The sequence below is a fragment of the Cupressus sempervirens genome, chromosome 5 (assembly GCF_028749045.1).
Source record: "Cupressus sempervirens isolate cs-2001-9-10 chromosome 5, ASM2874904v1, whole genome shotgun sequence".
NCBI lineage: Eukaryota > Viridiplantae > Streptophyta > Pinopsida > Cupressales > Cupressaceae > Cupressus > Cupressus sempervirens.
This window is the reverse complement of record NC_143122.1, coordinates 844,691,679-844,711,179: the sequence shown is the minus strand read 5'-3', so window position 1 is coordinate 844,711,179 and position 19,501 is coordinate 844,691,679. Positions and strand designations below refer to the sequence as shown.

At 29.8% G+C, this 19,501-nt stretch overlaps 1 pseudogene; it reads left to right on the top strand.

The window, feature by feature from the left end:
- The first annotated feature begins 65 nt into the window (after positions 1 to 65).
- On the top strand, positions 66 to 18,585 carry LOC149558542 (receptor like protein kinase S.3-like; annotated as a pseudogene).
- Positions 18,586 to 19,501: the final 916 nt, after the last annotated feature.

Genomic DNA, 19,501 nt, shown 5'->3' with positions numbered 1-19,501 from the left:
GCAGGTTGATCACAGCCTTGAAGAATAGTACAATTGCAGACTGGTAGAGTGTGTTTGGGATTAAAATGGAACGACAAAGGCACTGGATGCAGCAGATGAGAAACTTGGTGGAAATTTCAATACGGGGTAGATGTGGAGTGGCTGATTGTTGTGGGGCTGTTGTGCACCCAAAATGAGAGAGCTGATAATGGTAATTAGAAGTGAAGTTGGACTGCCATACGTTCCTTCAGATTTGCCGTTAGCTGTGTGTAGCCAGTGTACTCCGGTTATAATGAGTTCAGGCTTGTCGAGCTCTGTGGTGCTTCTTTCCGAGGTATCGTCAATTTCACCAGTCGTCAGGTCGACGGTTTTTTTTACTCGCGACTACAACTAGTTGTGAAAATCTGTCATCGAGCCCTCTACATTTCACGACTAGCCTTGTCAATTTAGACTATATCAAATTGAAGTGGGAATCTAGAATGGAAATTTCATGTTATGAATCTGTGTTTGGAAAAAATTAAAAACATAATTAATTTTGTTTTATAATTTATATTGGCTTTCTTTCCTGTCATTTCTTCAGTATATATTGAAAAGTTTTACCTAGTTCAATTATGCAAGAGGCTCCTAAGCAGATTTCGAATATGAGATGCATGTACACCTTTTTTTGACAACACATGATCTTACAAAATTGCCACACGATCAAATGCTGAAAATTCAGCTATAACAACATATAGTTGTCACAACGATGCTTTCCCAAAAGCTATTGTTGATTTATTAGCATTACAAATAATTTAAAAATTCACATGCTAATATGCTATTATAAAGATTGAAATAAAACTTTTACATTAGAAGATAATCAAGATTAATTTTTAAAAGAGAGGAGAAGAGAGGGAAGTTGAAGAGAGATAGAGAAATATATATGTATATGTCAATGAAAAAGAGGGAGAGCGAAGAAAATAGATAGATAAAAACAAGATAATGAGGCAGAGGGAAAAATAAATTAAGAAGTAATATGTAGAAATAGATAAGTAAAATATATTCATGAACACTATCAAATATGTAATAAATAGAACTATAATAATATTGTATAGTAAAATAAATAAAAGATAAATTCTAACATTTAAAATTAAAAAAAAAAACAAATTACAAAAAAATAATATTTTGGTATTAAAATATTCTAGTTATTTGTAATAAGATTTTTTTATTTTAAATAATTATTGATTACTCAATGTATATTTTTGTTATTACTTTATTTTTTAAAATGTGCTACTAAATTCAATTATAACTAATTTATTTTTTATTAATTAAATTTTACAATTCGTAGTAGTTTGTAAAGTATTAAGTTTATTAAATTTTACAAAATTGTGTTACCAATCTCTACAATTCTTGTGACATATTTGTATAATAGAGATTGTGTTTGTGGAGACTTTTGTAGATTATAATCTCATTTTCCTCTAGTGTAAATAATAGAGAAATAGATATGGAAATGGAACAAAAGAAGTTGAGGAATGAAAAATCATGGATCTAATAAGAGTATGCACCATGTGATATCACTTCTTATAATCTGAACTAAATCAAACAATATAATTTTTTATTTCATCTCATTTTTGTTTGGTAAGGAATATATTTCTTAAACTTTTTAAATTTAAAATAATTAGTTTAAAATAATATATTCATATAAATGTAAAGAACAATTATTTATTTTTCTATTAATTTGCTTCATTTAAAATTTTTTTAAAAAAGCTAATACACAATATGCAAAAAAAAAAAACTAGTCTCGAGTTAAGAACAACAACTAACAAGTGTCATATAGTGGCTTGTATTTGTCACATTGTTTAATTAACTAGAATAGTAAAAGAATTTTTTTTAGAGTAATACAAAAATTTCAATGATACTAACAAAAATAATTGCATTTGATTGGTTGATATAGAAAATATTAATTAAAATCATTTAGGTCCATAGATAGTTTTTTCACTATTTTGGTTATAATTTTTTGAAATTTAATTTATAAATTTTAGTTTTAGAATGTGTTGGAAGTATCAAGTAGAAAGTCTAAATTGAGTTATTCTCAAATTTTGAATACGGTAAAATCTTTGTGCAAAAATGAATTCAATTAAAATAATGAGATTTCAAGGTGTAGGTTTGAAAACTTCAAACAGAAGTTAATTGTGTAGAGAGAAGTACTCAAGGATTATAGTTTTCTTGATATCTGCTACAATTGTACAAAACTTCTAGTTTTGATATACAAAGGTATAGTAGTTTACTTGGCACAACATGTGTTCTTTTGGTCAAATTGCTATTGTCATTTTAATATTCTTGTTCAAAATAATTAAATATTAAAAGAAAGTAATGAATTTTTAGTTTTCATCCTTACATAGTTTTTTCACTATTTTTATTATAATTTTTTAAATTTTAATTTATAAATTTTAATTGTAGAATGTGTTAGAAGTATCAAGTACAAAGTCTAAATTAAGTTAGTCTGAAATTTTGACTATGCTAAAATCTTTTTGCAAAAATGAATTGGATTAAAATAATGAGATTTCAAGGTATAGGTTTCAAAACTCACATGGAATTAAATTGTGTAAAGAGAAGTTCTCAAGGATTATAGCTTTCTTGATATCTACTATATGTGTACAAAACTTGTACTTTTGATATACAAAGATATAGTAGTTTACTTGCCATAACATGTCCTCTTTTCATCAAATTGTCATTGTCGATTTAATAGTCTTGTTGAAAAAAATTAAATATTAAAAGAAAGTAACAATTTTTTTTTATAGAATCAACTTTCTTACTTCAAGATTTAACCCACATAAAGATAAATGAACTAAAAATGAAAAGAAGTTATAAATAATATTAATAAAATTAAAATTATTTATCAATTTTTACATTAAAAAATACTTTTAAATATTGAATTGAAACAAACCAATCAAAAAAATTGGAAGATTTGCATTTGTCACTATTACTATCATATGAAATCATAACATTGAAATTTTAACACCTTACAACCTTAAATTCAAAATCTCAATTAAAAACCTTGAATTACTAATAATAGTAGCCAACTTGTTATATAGCTCCACTATTCAATCATTATTCTTTAAAAGATTAGAATAAAAGTCTATAGTTGGTAAGTCTTTTATAAACTGCTAAGGTGGATAAACTTAGTAGGTAACCCTCAAAATGAGGAGGAACTAGATTTGAAGTTTCTATTCTTGAAAACTAAGCATGTAGTTATAATAAGTTGAATTCATACAAATTATACATCTCAAGTCCTTTTCAAACCATTAGTTTCTATTACACTTAATTTTATTTTAGTGTATAAATCTTTTAATTAAATTGAGAATTTATTAAACATGTTTTATATGGTTGATATATATATATATATATATATATATATATATATATATATATATATATATATATATATATATATATATGACTGCAAGAATCGGTGCAACACGACCCCCTAATAAATTGTAGTGTGCTTGGTAAACTTTTTAACGTGACCGGTAGCACTGGCGCGACACGCCCACCGGTACCACGAGGATAGGGGAGACTAGAACCCGTGACCAACCCCCTGCAATAGGGAAGATTTAGCCACCAAGCTAGGGCCCCTACCCTTATATGGTTGATATTATGTGCATCCTAAAATATTTGTGTACAATATGAGTAGTGCTTCCTTCAAATTGGTTCCTATAAGATCCAATATAAATGAACCAAATAAATTAACATAAAATACTTTTAATAATTTTAAAACTTAAAATTTCACATTTAAACATTAGTCAAATGAAAAATGAAAATAAAATAAAAATAATTACATTTGATTTGCTGAAACTAGGACTAACTGATTGAATAGTGTATTGCCTAGATCAAATACAATAATAAAGACCAAACTAAATTAATCTTGTTTGTTTATGTTTATATAAATATATATCATGTGATTTAATAATTAATAAACCATGTGTAAATTCATGGGTACGAAATGAAACATTAAAGAACATAAATTTGTGATTGAAGGAACACTTACCTTACAATTATTAGTTCCTGTCGAAGCTGGGATACTAGTGTTTTTGCTTAATCCAAACTCTTGATACTAGTGTTTTTGCTTAATCCAAACTCTTTTTCAACCGGCATATGTTTGAGAAGTTTACTATATATTTATGCTATAGTGTATCTATAATGGCTTCATTGACTGCATTAAATGAAAATTAATACTAAAAGATTTAGTTGGATTTCTCTAGCTCATACATTTAGTGATTATTAAATAAATTTGTTCCAACATCATCCTTTATCCATTTTGTATCAGAATTATGAGGCGTTCTAAGACCAAATTTTCTGTCATATTCTCCACATTTATGTGTTTCTAGATTGAGGCTGATGCAATCAACGCATCAATATTGTTTCAGATTTTCCCTCTTATTTTGTAGGATGAAAAATGTTTTCATGGATAGATTTTATTGGTAATTGAGCTAATTTTGTTTCTGGTCTAACTTGAGATTCATTTCTTGCAAGCCATTTTTCCACTAAAGTCGACATTCATCACTGGATGACTTATATCAGTCAAAGTTTTCTCTACAACAGATCAATAGGAATCAGTTCACTTAATTATTTGTCAATATAATTGCTAAATTGAACCCAATGTATCTTTTATTCTAGAAACTTCACAAAATTTACTTGTGAATACAAAGTCAAAACTACACTTGAGAGCGCTTAGTGAATCTTTTTGAATTGAGTTCTCAAAGTTTTGTTTTATATTTCATGAGAGCGTTGCCCAAAGAAAAAAATTGCAGAGCTTTTTGTTCCTAAAGTGAAAAATAACATATATAGTACTCAGCTCTCATAAAAATAATTGCTCTGATCTCACATGGCCATATAGTTTATTCTTGTGTATAAATTTATGCTCTATCATGAATAATATACCTGGTTTACTTTTGGTTCTTTGGATTTCCAAATGATTTTTTTCCAGGGAATATTTCCTTCTTTCTTTGTTTTTTATTCTTTGATGATAACCGCTTTGAAACGAATAGGAGATCAATAATCAGGCATAATCATTGCATATGGTTTGAACAATTAGTTGCTAAAAATCACAATGTTGATGATATCTGAAAATAAAATCAACATTTTCAATCTCTAATACAGAATGAAAATGATCAATGTAGGTGACTCGAAGGTCCTATTTGGCCACATGAAGAGGGGCTTCGATGCGCTTGTAATGTGTTCATATCAAGTTTGAAACTATAAAAGGTATTAGGTTAATTATGGGTTTAATGTAAAGATTTATGACTTATCATAAAAAGAAAAAGCTAATAATATGTTTCAAACGTTTTTACTTTTATTTTTGTTAGGGCTTGAAAACCTAGTACTATATAGATTGCTCCCTCATAGCTCTATATAAAAAGATAATTTCTTAGATTCATAGAGATAGAAGAAATAAAAAATTTAGGAAATTGTAGGAAAGCACATGAAAAGTTACCTTACATGCCTAATTTTGACACAAAAATTGTTCCAATTTTTTTTCCTGTATTGCTTGGAATATTTCTACTGCTCAGACAAAAAATAACAAGATGTTCCATTCACCACTCAAATGGTACAAAAGACCATTGGCATGAATCCATTTTAGCAATGTAATATTTAAAGATAATGGTTGTAGATCACCTTTTACAATGGTATATCCAGTGAAATTAAAATAGATATTTCAATAATCTCACATATTCCATTGTAATACCATTTTCTGAACCCAACAAAGAGATGTTGTGGAGACCATCCAGATTCTCAGTGAAAATTTCACAATTCCTTGATGAGTTGAAGATGTTGGCAGCGAAGACAAAACTCTACTGGATTTCTTTGCAACACTTGATAAGTTTCATTTGATTTCCAAATCCTGGTGCACTTGCCTGGATTTCGAGATTCATCCCCCAGAATTGCTTGCCCAATATTTGAATTTGGATGATCATGATCCATTCAGATAATACCCTTAGGTTTGTAATGTATTTTGAGTAGTGACGTTGGATAGGTTAATATGAGAATTGAGATTTAAATCTTCCTCGAAGCTAATCCCAGTCTCTTTATCAAGGAAGAATTCTCTTTCCTGGAAGATCATTAAAAAAGAGAGAAGTAAATGCCTGAAAAGAATAAAATAACAAGCCTAAAATATGTATGTGCACCCATGACCTGTGCATGTGAATCCATGAATACTAATAGAATACTATGCTTAATTATCATCTTTTGAGACTATCATTTTGTGAATTGTCAGAACAACGGTTGATTTTATTTCATTCAACTTGAGAAATTCTGAACATGTTACCTCCATGAACCATGTCTATATAGCAACATCTAACTTTCACTTGATTTCTGTTGAGGGACTCTGTTCACTTACTAAATCCATTTGTTCCAGCTGCGATATCAAATTGCCAAGTGGCTTCCTGCCTTTGCCTAAATGACACTTAGCCATCTTTGCAAAAAAGCACGTAGTTGCATTGAAGATCTCCACATGTTAGTGTGGACTCCACGTAGGGGCTATGTGGCTTCTTGTAGAGTCTAAGAAAATCAGCAACTCATTTAAGGTATAGAATTAAAAAATATAATTAATCTTGTTTATCATATTAGGGGATTGCTTTTGGATGGTTTGGTTTCTTGTGTTTTCTTGAAGGCTCGGCTAGAAACAAATTATGAATTCAAATAATTTTATTGAATGTCATCAATACAAATTTTGTCTAAAGAACTTCACATTGACTGAAAACCAAGCTTTGGTAAACTAGGCATTATCAATTTCAATTGTCGAAAAAATAAAATATAATATCACTATTTTCAACTAAAATCTTAGCATTTATTTAGTTTTAATCATAAATAAATTAATATACATCCTCAAATTAATGTAAAGTTGTTTAATTTTATAATTTAATTTGATTAATTGATTTTATTTCAATGATATGTATTCATATGGCATACTTTGGTTATGTCATATTACTTTTTATAAAATTGATTACTAATATATATATATTTATGTGTGTGTGTGTGTATCCACATATATATATATATATATATATATATATATATATATATATATATATATATATATATATATATATATATATATATATATGTATGTATGTATGTATATATGTATATATATGTATATGTATATATATATACATATATATATTTATATATTTATATATATATGTATATATATTGTATGTATATATATATATATGTATGTATATATGTATATATATGTATGTATATATGTATATATGTATGTATACATATATGTATATATATGTATGTATACATATATGTATATATATATATATATATATATATATATACATATATATATATATACACACATATATGTATACATACATACATACATACATTTACATATACATATACATACACACACACACACACACACACACACACACACACACACACACACGCACACACACACACACACACACACACACACACATATATATATATAACATCAACAACAACATTTTAAAATAATTGAATATCAAATTTTACTTTAAATTGATTTTAATATATGTTAATATTAACTATGTTTTAAACTTTTCTATACATATCAATTTTAATAACATCAACAATTATTTTTATTTTCATTTAATTATTTATTAATTTAATAAGCTTACATTTTTGTTACCAAATTTATAAATTACTATTTAAATATTTAATTAAACCTTTGATATTAATATTTGAACTTTTAATTTTTCATGTAATTTAATTTTAATTTAAAATATTTTGATTGAAGAAAAAATAATTTATAATCATTTATAATTTATTTTTTAATATATTTCAATTATTAATAATCTAGAATAGTTACCTTGGTCTTCACAAATTGAAAACCCTCTCACATTTGACATTTTGTTTCAAGTTCACAATGAAATACATTACCCAAACCCCACCACGCTAATTTGCTTCCTTTGGTTTATAGGGAATAACGGATCATAATATTACTAGCTTATATATATATATATATATATATATATATATATATATATATATAAGCTAGTAGTAGACGCGGCGCACAATTAATAATGTTATTTATTTAAATATCTTATATTTATTTTTCTATTATTATTTTTATTTTTTAAAATATTATTTTGATATATTAAAGTTATTTAATTATTAGAATTAATAACTTTAATTATTAATAAATATTAAAATAAAATTTGGCATAATGCATTTGAATAATTAATTTTGAACGACTTGATAAAATGTTAATTTTTTAAAGGGTCAGTATCAATTTTATATTTTTATACAGTTTATTATTAGTTTTAATGATTGTGCATAGATAATATGGCATCTAACATATAAATAAGAGCATAAATTTTATACATAATATACATATCAATGTCAGCAATTCCATAAATATTATTATTAGTGTTGATGATTATGCATAGAAAATGTAACATCAAATATCGTAAGTGTACCTTTAAACATCATTTGAAGAGTGGAATTTATTTATTTATTTTATTGTTCACAAAATTCACATAGATGAAATAGTGAAAATAACTTATTCATGTTGTTGTTCATAAAAATTACATAGATGAAATAGGAAATATAAGCCCAAGTAGAAGTATTCAGATGAAGTATAGGAAATATGAGAAGAAACTAAAAAAAGAACATTTCTCCATAATGATGTAGCTGCATCACATATTGCTTAGTGATAAGGATGGTGTTGCGACCTTTATTAGAGCAATGATCGTGGTAGACTTCTTTTATCATTTCTGGAAATGCATTTGTTTTTGTAGATGTGTCACGCATAACTTTGGCAACATCTACCATTTCCATTATTTCTATTTCATCAACAGTATCAATTGACAATGCAGCATTCTCCAAAGCTTTGATTATATGTGAGCATGATTCCCAGATTATTCATTTACATTTATCTAAATCAATCTCGAAGAAATTATTTGAGGTTATGGAAGTAGCAGGACTCATAACAATGATATTTGACTCTCCAATAGAAGAATCCATAGCTCAAATGATATGCTGCAAAATATTAAACAAATATCAATAAAAAAATATATAAAACCATTATAAGATATAATCAAATACAGAACACACAAATTAAATGTAGCAGTTATACTTAAATATAGACCAAATGAAGTCAATACAAATAAAGTTTAGTTTACTAATTTTAAAATTATGAAACAAAACCAAATTAATATTGAATGATAAATAGAATAAGTAAATTATATTCATTAATTTTTTTCCTTCAAATTATATAATGAATCTTTTATTTAATAGTTTAAATAAAGAAAAGTTATCCATAATATTGTCATCAAATATTAAGAGACATTGAAGCAAAAGTAAATATAATTTGTAAACATAAAGTGATATCAATGAATGAATCAATACAATAATTACTTAAAACATAAGTAGAATTAGTTAAGATATAATTATTACTTAATACATCATTACAATTAATTAAGATCTATAAAAATAAAATATCATGAAAAAAAGATAGGATTTCTCAAAATAGAATAAATTAAAATGAAGAAAGTTATTTTTATCAATTATCATTGTATAATAGAGACATTTTTAAAACATGGAATATAGTAGGAAGTGTTACAAAAAAAATACTAATGTGTTCAAAAAGATTTTTATAGACACAACATTTAAGAATAACATATCACATCAACTATCTTCAAGGCACTTAAAGTCTATTTTCTTCATCCTTGCACTTGGAAATTTGTCTACCCTTTTTCATTTTCTCATAACGATCATATGTGAAAGGAGGCATTATTCTCAAACACTGGAGAGATTTTACATGTGAAACTGCCACAAATGCCAATCCTGCTCTTTCTCTTGGTGCTATATCAATTGTTGTTTTAGGAAGAGTCAATTCCTGATATTTGTGAATAGTTAATGCCCATGCCAACCTCAATGGCAGTTGAAGTGTTCTACCCTTCTGTATTGGTGGTATTGGAATTATCTTTGGATTATGATCTTTGAATGGTAACCCTAAATAACCATCAAACTCAACCATCACATATGTTGGAGGCTCAGGTGGAGCACTACCTTGCTTGTAGACAATTTTTCGAATGTATCCAAGAGCCCCATTTACAAGACTAGCCTCTATACATACATTTGAAGTTAGCATGACCCTTGAATCCTTACATATTAACAACTCTAGATCAAGCTCATCATTTGAGCAATCATCTATTGTATTAATAGTACCTGCTTTTGGTGCAACACAACGTGCAACGAGATGCTTCAATGAATGTAGCATTTTTTTATTATGAGCATGAAAATTTTCATTTGTTGAGAACAAATGAACATCATTATCAAATTCAAATTTTTTTGCAACATCTATGTTGATAGGGGTCCTTGACATTAGCAACCTCCAATCATCAATTTGGGGGTTTGCATCTCTTAGATTCGTCAAAAGTTGTCGAAATCTTTGTTGGTCAATATCTTCCCCATCTTGTCTAAATATCTTATCTAATGTGACAACAATCTTGAATTCTTGCCATAGCAACTTTGTGCCCCCATTTTTGTCATATGTTGCTCTATCATTGACAGGAGGCAACTAGCCCAAATCTCCCACCAATATTATAGATACACCTAAAATACAATTGACGAAAATAATTATTTTAAAAACTATGTATTAATTCATAAATTTGATTCAAATATAGTATATTTCACACATGAGTTAGCTATTCATGATGCAAAAATAGAATCTTTACCTCCAAAGCTTATATGTGCAAATTTTGGGAATGCTTGGTGCAATCGTGAATCTATATTTTCTAACATGTTTTGACCAATGAAGCTCGTTTCATCAATCAAAATATATTTTATATGCGACATTTCTTCTTGAAAACTTGTGAGTCTTACTCCTTCCAGTTGAGAAAAATCTCTAATTGGTATCTTCAATTTTGAATGAATTGTAGAAGCTCCTACATTGAATGCTGCAACTCCTATTGGTGCAAGTAATAGAAGTGTAGAATGGGATGGCATTGCCGCATTTTGAAGAGATTAACTAATGGCACCAATTAGATATGATTTTCCTGTTCATGTTATTCCTTGAATTATCAAAAACAATGGTTCTGCATTTTGATTTCTTTGGTAGTTTGTCATGATTATGTTGACTACCTTTTTTTGTTTCTCACCAAGGGTCATGTATTTTATGCATTGAGTAATTTCATCATAGATAAGGCACCCAGGATTCTTCATGTTACTTATGAAATTGATTTCTCTGGAAGTGTACTCTTCTCCTTGATAATCAATAGACCAATTTGTTTGTCTATCAACATCTCTTCTCCCCAACATGTCTATTTCTAAGAAATGTATATTTTAACCCTGGTGCAACCTAGATATAATCTCCCATTCATGTTTTGTAGTATTTCTATGGACATCTTCATTGTCTTCAATTTCATAATCATTTGGGTTTTCAACATTTTCTGCAGACATTATACATTGAACATGCCAAGGGTTGTAAGTGAATGTCTCCCAACTTTGTATGATAGAGGCATCATCATGACCAATATCCCATTCAATATCATAGAATGGCTTGTAGAGAAGTAACTCTGATAAACAAAACTCAATCCATTTACCTGATTCACTTGAAGGGATAGATACAAACCTAGGAAATACTCTAATAATTGCAGCTTTTCCCGTAGGCTCCCATTTGTTGTCTCTTTTTCTCTTAGGATTATATCCATAATCTAGCTACATTAATTAATGTAACACCTTCCATACATAATGGCCTTCTTTTATAAACATAAATGAAAGATTTTGTTTGTTCTTTATTATTCTCTTCATCATTTTCATTTTCATTATTTAGAGTTGCAGGTTTGAACATCTCAAGTGAGACATTTAGATTGACAAATTTTCTACTACAGTCCACTAATGGAAGCTCTAATAACATATGGCAAGTTTCTTGACTACCAATGTCTCTTTCTACAATTGTCTTAGTTAGAAGCCTCCTATATGCCCATGCTACTAAATCATCTGGATTTTTCATATTGGATAGACACATCAACATTTGCTAGTATGTTTTTGAGCTTTTCTCTACTTTTGTTGCATAGTTGGCGATATATTTTATCACAGCATGTTTGGAAAGAACAGGTTGCCAATCTATACTTTCTCTCCATAATTGTAGTATGTGGCGATTATGTGAATTGACTCTATCATAATTTCTCATTGGTTCAAATTTATTTTCCCCTGTTTCCATGTCTTCATATAATTTTGATCCCCCCAGGTTTAATGGCCAAGGAGCATTATACCTACACTCCATGTAAGAAATATTATATTAAGCTTTGTCATTTTGTAGTAATTATTTATATATATTTAGTAAATATTCATTGGGATGAAATAATTACCTGCAAACCATCTTTCCCTTTTTTTCATAGGCATGCACCCTCCTTACAAATCGTGTGTCGCTCCACACAATTTAATATTTCCTCATAGTCACGGTCCAAATCCACCTCTGCAAGCTGTCTTGTGTTTTTGAGACATGGATGTTGTTGAAAATTGACCAATGCCTACAATTGAAGGTAAGAAAAGATAAGTAAACTAATTAATATCACATTACATGAATATATATAAATTGATTAACATGCCTGTATATTTCATTGATGAGAATCATTTCTAGGGTTCCATGCATGAACAATGGAGTGAAAATATCTTTTAGCACTTCTTCTTTCCTCCTCATTTGACCAGTAAATTTTATCCACATCAAGTGCTCCTTCAATCCATATGAATCCATGTATGTGTGGGGACCCCGTATGTTGCCATTCATATCTACACCAAAAGTCCTTGACATTCATTCCCTTTTCTAGAAACTCTTTTCTAAACATTGAGTTTATTAATTGCATATAGTGTGCAACTATGTGAGGATAGTCAATAATATTTTGTCTTCTCCAATTCTAAGGTTCTTGTGGATCAGTTGGCATTGTTCCTAGCATAAGTGAATGCAAATCAGGCCAATACATATCTATTGCACTTAATGTGAAAAATATTGTAGGAGTACCAATTTGATGAAGCAAATCTGTCAATTCTGCACAAGATTTAGTCCAATATGACCGTGTTCCCCTTAATGATGTCCCAAATCACATCAATTTATTTTCTAGATTGGAGTGGGGTGTGTTCTCCATATGTTGTCGCAACTCATGGATGGTAATGGGCATGTCTTTAAAGTTTCTTTTCACAAACACTGACGATGAGTTTTGTGCACGATGTCTCATTGTCATATTGAATACAAAATATCTAAATCTGGGATGTTTGCCAAAACGATGATCCCTATAACGCATTAGATGTTTCACAAATTCATGAAGATAAACCTACCACAACCATGGCTCTAACTAATCACAACTTCCATCAAGAAACAATGTTGGAAATGCCATATCAAGTAATCCTAATGTCACATATTCATTAATGGGAGATACACCTATACTTGGCCAATCTATCAATGATGTTGGATTCACATCAGGGTTATTGACCCATGCACGAATAAGTTCCATTTCTTTTTGGGCATTAGGTGGTCTTGAAGCCATTGATGTTGTATGATCTATTATATTTCCTTCATCTGACTCCATGACTGGACTAACAAAAATAATCTCATTTGCATTTGAATCAAATTCCATATAGACTGTCTTTAATTTGGGAAAGATATTTTCATCTGCATTTCTAGGTAGATCATTGAGAGAATTTTCATTAATTTGGACATCTGAATAAAATTTATCATGCTCTACTTTGTATTTGAGTGCTTTGTAGACACAATCCCTATTCACAGTAAAGTTATAGTTTGTTCCACATTGATCTCTTCGTCTAACAATAATAATTGGCAAATTATCTATTGTGTGTGGCAATATATTGGAAACATGTTCTATATTTTGTGGGAAACTTATTTTATGCCCTTTATATTTATATTGACCACCTGTTGCATGTGTAACTTGAAGTATGGGGCTGACACATGCAATTAGCATTTCCTCAACTTGGGTCAAGTTCGCAAGCTCCTTAGGTTGTGGCCCTAGATCCATATTATTTAAAGCTGAAAATCTATTGTTTCCCTATTCTTTTCAACATCTATTGCATACTAGACCTTCTAATGTACGGACCACTTTCATTCATAGATAGCATTCCTGACAAATATAACACATCTGTGGCATTTTCAAGCTATCCAGTTGTTGTCGAAACTGCATTGGGATCTATAGAAATTATCCTTAAGAAATATAGTTGGGTTTTGTATATTTTCTCTGTTGCCTTGTCCACCTAAATTTATCCTATTTTGGCTTCTGGGATGAGGTGCTTCAGGAACACGCTATGTTGTTCTTGAATTTTCATTCTGGTGACTCATTTCCACAAATACAGGTAATGCTTGATTGTACCTCTCACTTGATTCAAAATCAACTTCATGTCTCCCTTGTGTTTCAAAATGAGATACTTCATCGGATGTTCGTTGACGAGTAATTCTATCCCTATTTTGTAATTCCAATTCTTGTATTAGCAATCCTTCCCTTCTTCTAGCATAATTTAATCGTCGGACTTCAGTTTTCCTTCTTCTTTCTTCTTCTCTTTCAACTTGTCCCATTTGTTCTTGTCGTCGTCTACGATACTCTCTCTGGTATTCTCTCTGGTATGCTCTTTGTTGCTCCATTCGGTATTGTCTTCTTTCTTGATCCGATTGAAAATTCATACTTGATTTATTCATTTCTATGAAATAAATTTGTAACCAAACATTAAAAAAATAGTAGATTTAGTAAATTATTTTTTATAAAATTGGTTTAAAATATCACATTAATTTAGTGGGATTGCACTTTAGATAAGATAGATATTTATTCATTTATAATTAATAGTTTAACAATTCACAAATACATATAGGAGGAACTTTTATATAGTCTTGTATGTATACTACTAAATTTATTTAAAACAAAGGAAAAATAACATACATTCATCAAAATTGATAAGTCGAATAGAAAAATTTATTAAAAAAATTGATAATGTCAAATAATATGACTCCTAGATTTCATTATAGTGATGCAAAAACATGTGGAATTCATTTTCTCGAAGTTCATTTCCTGATGACAATCATGTTGGGATCGACGTCAATAGCATTTTCTCGAAGTTCATTTTTTCGCTCAATACATCTAGTCTATTTAATCGCTCTACACACTAAAATCTCACAAACACGACATGGGATGCCTGGGTGGATTATGACGGTGTAGAAAAGGTTCTGCACTTCTTTCTCTAGTATAATTCTTCTAAACCCAAAATCCCTCTATTTAACCACACAATAGATCTGAGCAACTGTCTACCAGAGTACATCAAGATTGGCTTCTCGGTTGCCACTGGAGAGTACACAGAGACGCACACCATAAAAGTTTGGAATTTTACTTCTGAATATTCATGGGAAGTCGAACCTCCTGGTGAATTACTTAGAAATGGCAATGCAAACAGATTTTCAGTGAAAGTTTATTTGATATGCGTGTTCTTCATTGTTCTGGTCCTATGTGGCTTCATAGTTGTTCGCTGGTGGCAGTATTTCAAAAAAAGGAGAAGAAAAGGTAAGGCTAGGGAAGAGAGTGATCCAGAGCTGGACGAATGCTGTACTCATGGCCCCCGAAGCTTTTCCTACGCCGAGCTCAGTGCCGCGACAGGAAATTTCTGCGAGAAAGAAAAGCTTGGACAAGGCGCTGGCTGTGAAAAGAATAGCTCAAGGATCGAGACAAGGAAGAAAGGAGTATGTCTCCGAAGTTCAAACAATCAGCAGGTTGAGACACAGTCATCTTATGCGGCTTTTAGGATGGTGCCACGAAAAGGGAGAGTTACTTCTGGTCTATGAGTACTTGCCAAATGGGAGTCTGGATAAATATATTTTTGGGGAAGAGGAGGATACACTAGATTGGAGCTGAAGATATAGTATCACCTGTGACATTGCCTCTGCTCTTGTTTATCTCCACGAAGAGTGCGACCAGCGTGTCATTCATCGAGACGTGAAGGCAAGCAACATAATGTTGGATTCTGATTTCAATGCCAAGTTGGGTTATTTTGGTTTGGCGAGACTAATGGAACGTGACTAGGATTCTTCCCGTACGACCATGGTGGCGGGCACACGGGGGTATGTTGCTCCAGAGTGCTACATAACAGGGAAAACTAGTCCAGAAGCTGACGTGTACAACTTTTGGGCACTTACACTAGAAATTGCCTGCGAAAGGTGGCCGATTGATCACAGCCTTGAAGAACACAATTGTTTCCCTTTTCTTGTCAACATCTATTGCATACTACACCTTCTGATGTACAGACCACTTTCATTCGTAGATAGAATTCCTGACAAATATAACACATCTATGGCATTTTTAGTTGTTGTCAAAATTGCATTTGGGATCTATAGACATTATCCTTAATAAATACAGTTGGGTTTTGTATATTTTCTCTATTGCCTTGTCCACCTAAATTTATCCTATTTTGGCTTGTAGGATGAGGTGTTTCAAGAACATGGTATGTTGTTCTTGAATTTTCATTCTGGTGACTCATTTCCACAAATACAGGTAATGCTTGATTGTACCTCTCACTTGATTCAAAATCAACTTCATGTCTCCCTTGTGTTTCAAAATGAGATACTTCATCGGATGTTCATTGACGAGTAATTCTATCCCTATTTTGTAATTCCAATTCTTGTATTAGCAATCCTGCCCTTCTTCTTGCATAATTTAGTCGTCGGACTTCATTTTTCCTTCTTCTTTCTTCTTCTCTTTCAGCTTGTGTCATTTGTTCTTGTCATCGTCTACGATACTCTCTCTGGTATTCTCTCTGGTATGCTCTTTGTTGCTCCATTTGGTATTGTCTTCTTTCTTCATCCGATTGGAAATTCATACTTGATTTATTCATTTCTTCATGATGTATAATGAGCTTATCTAAATTATTCTACTACTATTTAATATCATGATAGTAGTTGATAAAACCTATAATAGTATAATTAGCTAATCTCAAATCCATCTACTTTTATTTAATAGTACAATAATAGGTCATAGGACCTATAGCATATAATTAGTTGATTAAAAATTATTCTACTTTTGTTGAAAATCTTAATAATAGTTTGTAGGAGCTATAATTGATATAAATCTCATCTACTTTTATTTAACATCATGATAATAGTTCACATGACCCATACTATATAATTAGTTGATCTAAAATCTATCTACTACTCTTCAACATGATGATGAAAGTTCATAGAATGCAACACTTATATAAAGATTTAAAATCTTACAAGATCAAATCTAAAAACAACGTTGAACCCATCTACTACTACATTTTTTATTCTTGCTAAAATATTTTGAATATTAATTCAACTAAATCATAATTTTATACTAATATATTTCTCGAGAACAAATTATTTATTTAAATAAATTTTAAAACTTGTAAAACATATAATTATAAAAAATTGCAAACAATTGTTATTAATAATCCACATAGTAAATAAATCTAAACAAATTTAAAAGGTTTTCTAATATCAATAATTTGAGAGCATATTTCAATTTTAACAATATAACGTGAAAAATAGTATAATCTAAAATTTTATATATTAAAATTGATCTATCTATTAAAAATATTACTACTCATTAATAAAAATTAAAAATTAAAACATATAATTATAAAAATTGCAAACAATTACCATTATTAATGTTATTTTTAAATAGCTTTGTAATGTTATTTTAATAATAGATAGAGGAATATAATCATTGATTCAAATAATCTGATGAAGAAGTCAGATTAATTAATACTATAATTTCTAAATTCTAAAAATCTAATGTTTTGAATGAAGAGAAAGAAATAGAAAGAAATCTGCAATTGAGTAGAATTTCTAATATAACAAAGTTTCTAAGAAAATATAAGGAAACTATGCAGATTTTAAAATAGGAAAAAACTACACAATAAAAGTTTCTAAAATGGAAGAAATACAAATCTACAATGTTTCTAATTGAGAAGAATTTCTATTCTATCAAAGTTTCTAAGAAAAATTAAGGAAATTATAGAGCTTTGAAAATAAGAAAAAATAACACAATAAAAGTTTCAAAAATAGAAGAAATCAAAACACATAAACATACATACTCAGAATAATGATACTGTTGCTCAATCCAATGTTGAATAGAAATCATAATATTGATCCTGTTACTCAATCCAATGTTGAATAGAAATCAGAATATCGATCATGTTGTTCAATACAATGTTGAATAAAAAAGAAAATAGGCTCTTTCCATATATAATGTTGATGTGTGATGGTTCAACTTCAAAGAATTGAAAACATGTAATGCGTAAAAATGGAGCATAAGGCAAGACATTTGGTTTTCTTGTGCTAACAGATTATTGGCTTTCTTCTTGCTCGAGTGAATGATGAAGAAATATATTTAGAAACGTCTAAATGTGACTTCACACTGTCAGCAATACATTTTTATTTGATGACGACCTGACCGGACCTGACGTTTGCAATTACGGACTCGCAGGATGCATGTTTATTGTTTGGAAATATCGAAGCGTTCAAACCCAAAATACAGTGTGGTTAATGAGGGAATGGGAAGCGTCAGTGTTAAGCATTGCTGGTCAAGTTCGAATGGAATTTCAATAAAGGACGTGGTATAACTGTTCAACTACCTGTCAAATTTTTTCAAAATGTTAGATTGTTTACAACAAAATGTGCTCCCATTGTAGAAGCCTCTCGGCTTAATTAATGCCTCTTAGAGAAAACAAATTGACGAGGCATTAAAATACTATACGAAAAAATGGATGTCTATGATATCCGGCATTTGTGGACCATGCCTATTTGCCTCGAAAAAGACTAAACTCGTTGAACGTCACAACAAGAACCCCTGAGAGTTTCAACCTATTCGATGTTTTTCGTTCGTAATGGCCAAAGGCATTCCACGAAAAATTTTGTAGTGGATGACATCAAAAATATTTCTCTTGCATGCTCTTCATATCTCAACCAAGACCTTGATGGAACCTGTGTGTCGTCGATGTTTCATCATCACTAACAATTTCCAAGGTCTTATTGGTAAAAAAATAATAATGAAATTTAACGCAACACAGAGAGGCCTATGTGTTCATTGGTATGTCAAAATGTAATCACCCAACCGACTGCATTAACAAATGCTCAACTTCTATGTGTTTTCTAGGGAATGCCAAATCATAAAATCATTAAGTAAAATAGAGACAACAAACTAACGAGGAATTTAACATTTTATAAAAATGACTCGACTTATATGCTAACCACCATCTTCTGCACCATGCCTGTTTGCCTTCAAAAAGACTAAAATTTAATATCAAACAAGAAGCCCATGAATTTCAACGTCAGTTTTGTACTTTGTTAGAATATCCACGAGGATTTACACTAAGAATGCCATATCGCTTGATATCGAAAACAATTTCCCATCTGGTGTTCCAAGATTAGAGTTTGGCAAGATGAGTGGAATATTAGTTGGGAGGGTTTAAAGATATTTAGTCAAATGTTGCGAAGTGAGCAATATCGGGTGAAATTTTATATTATATCATATAAGGA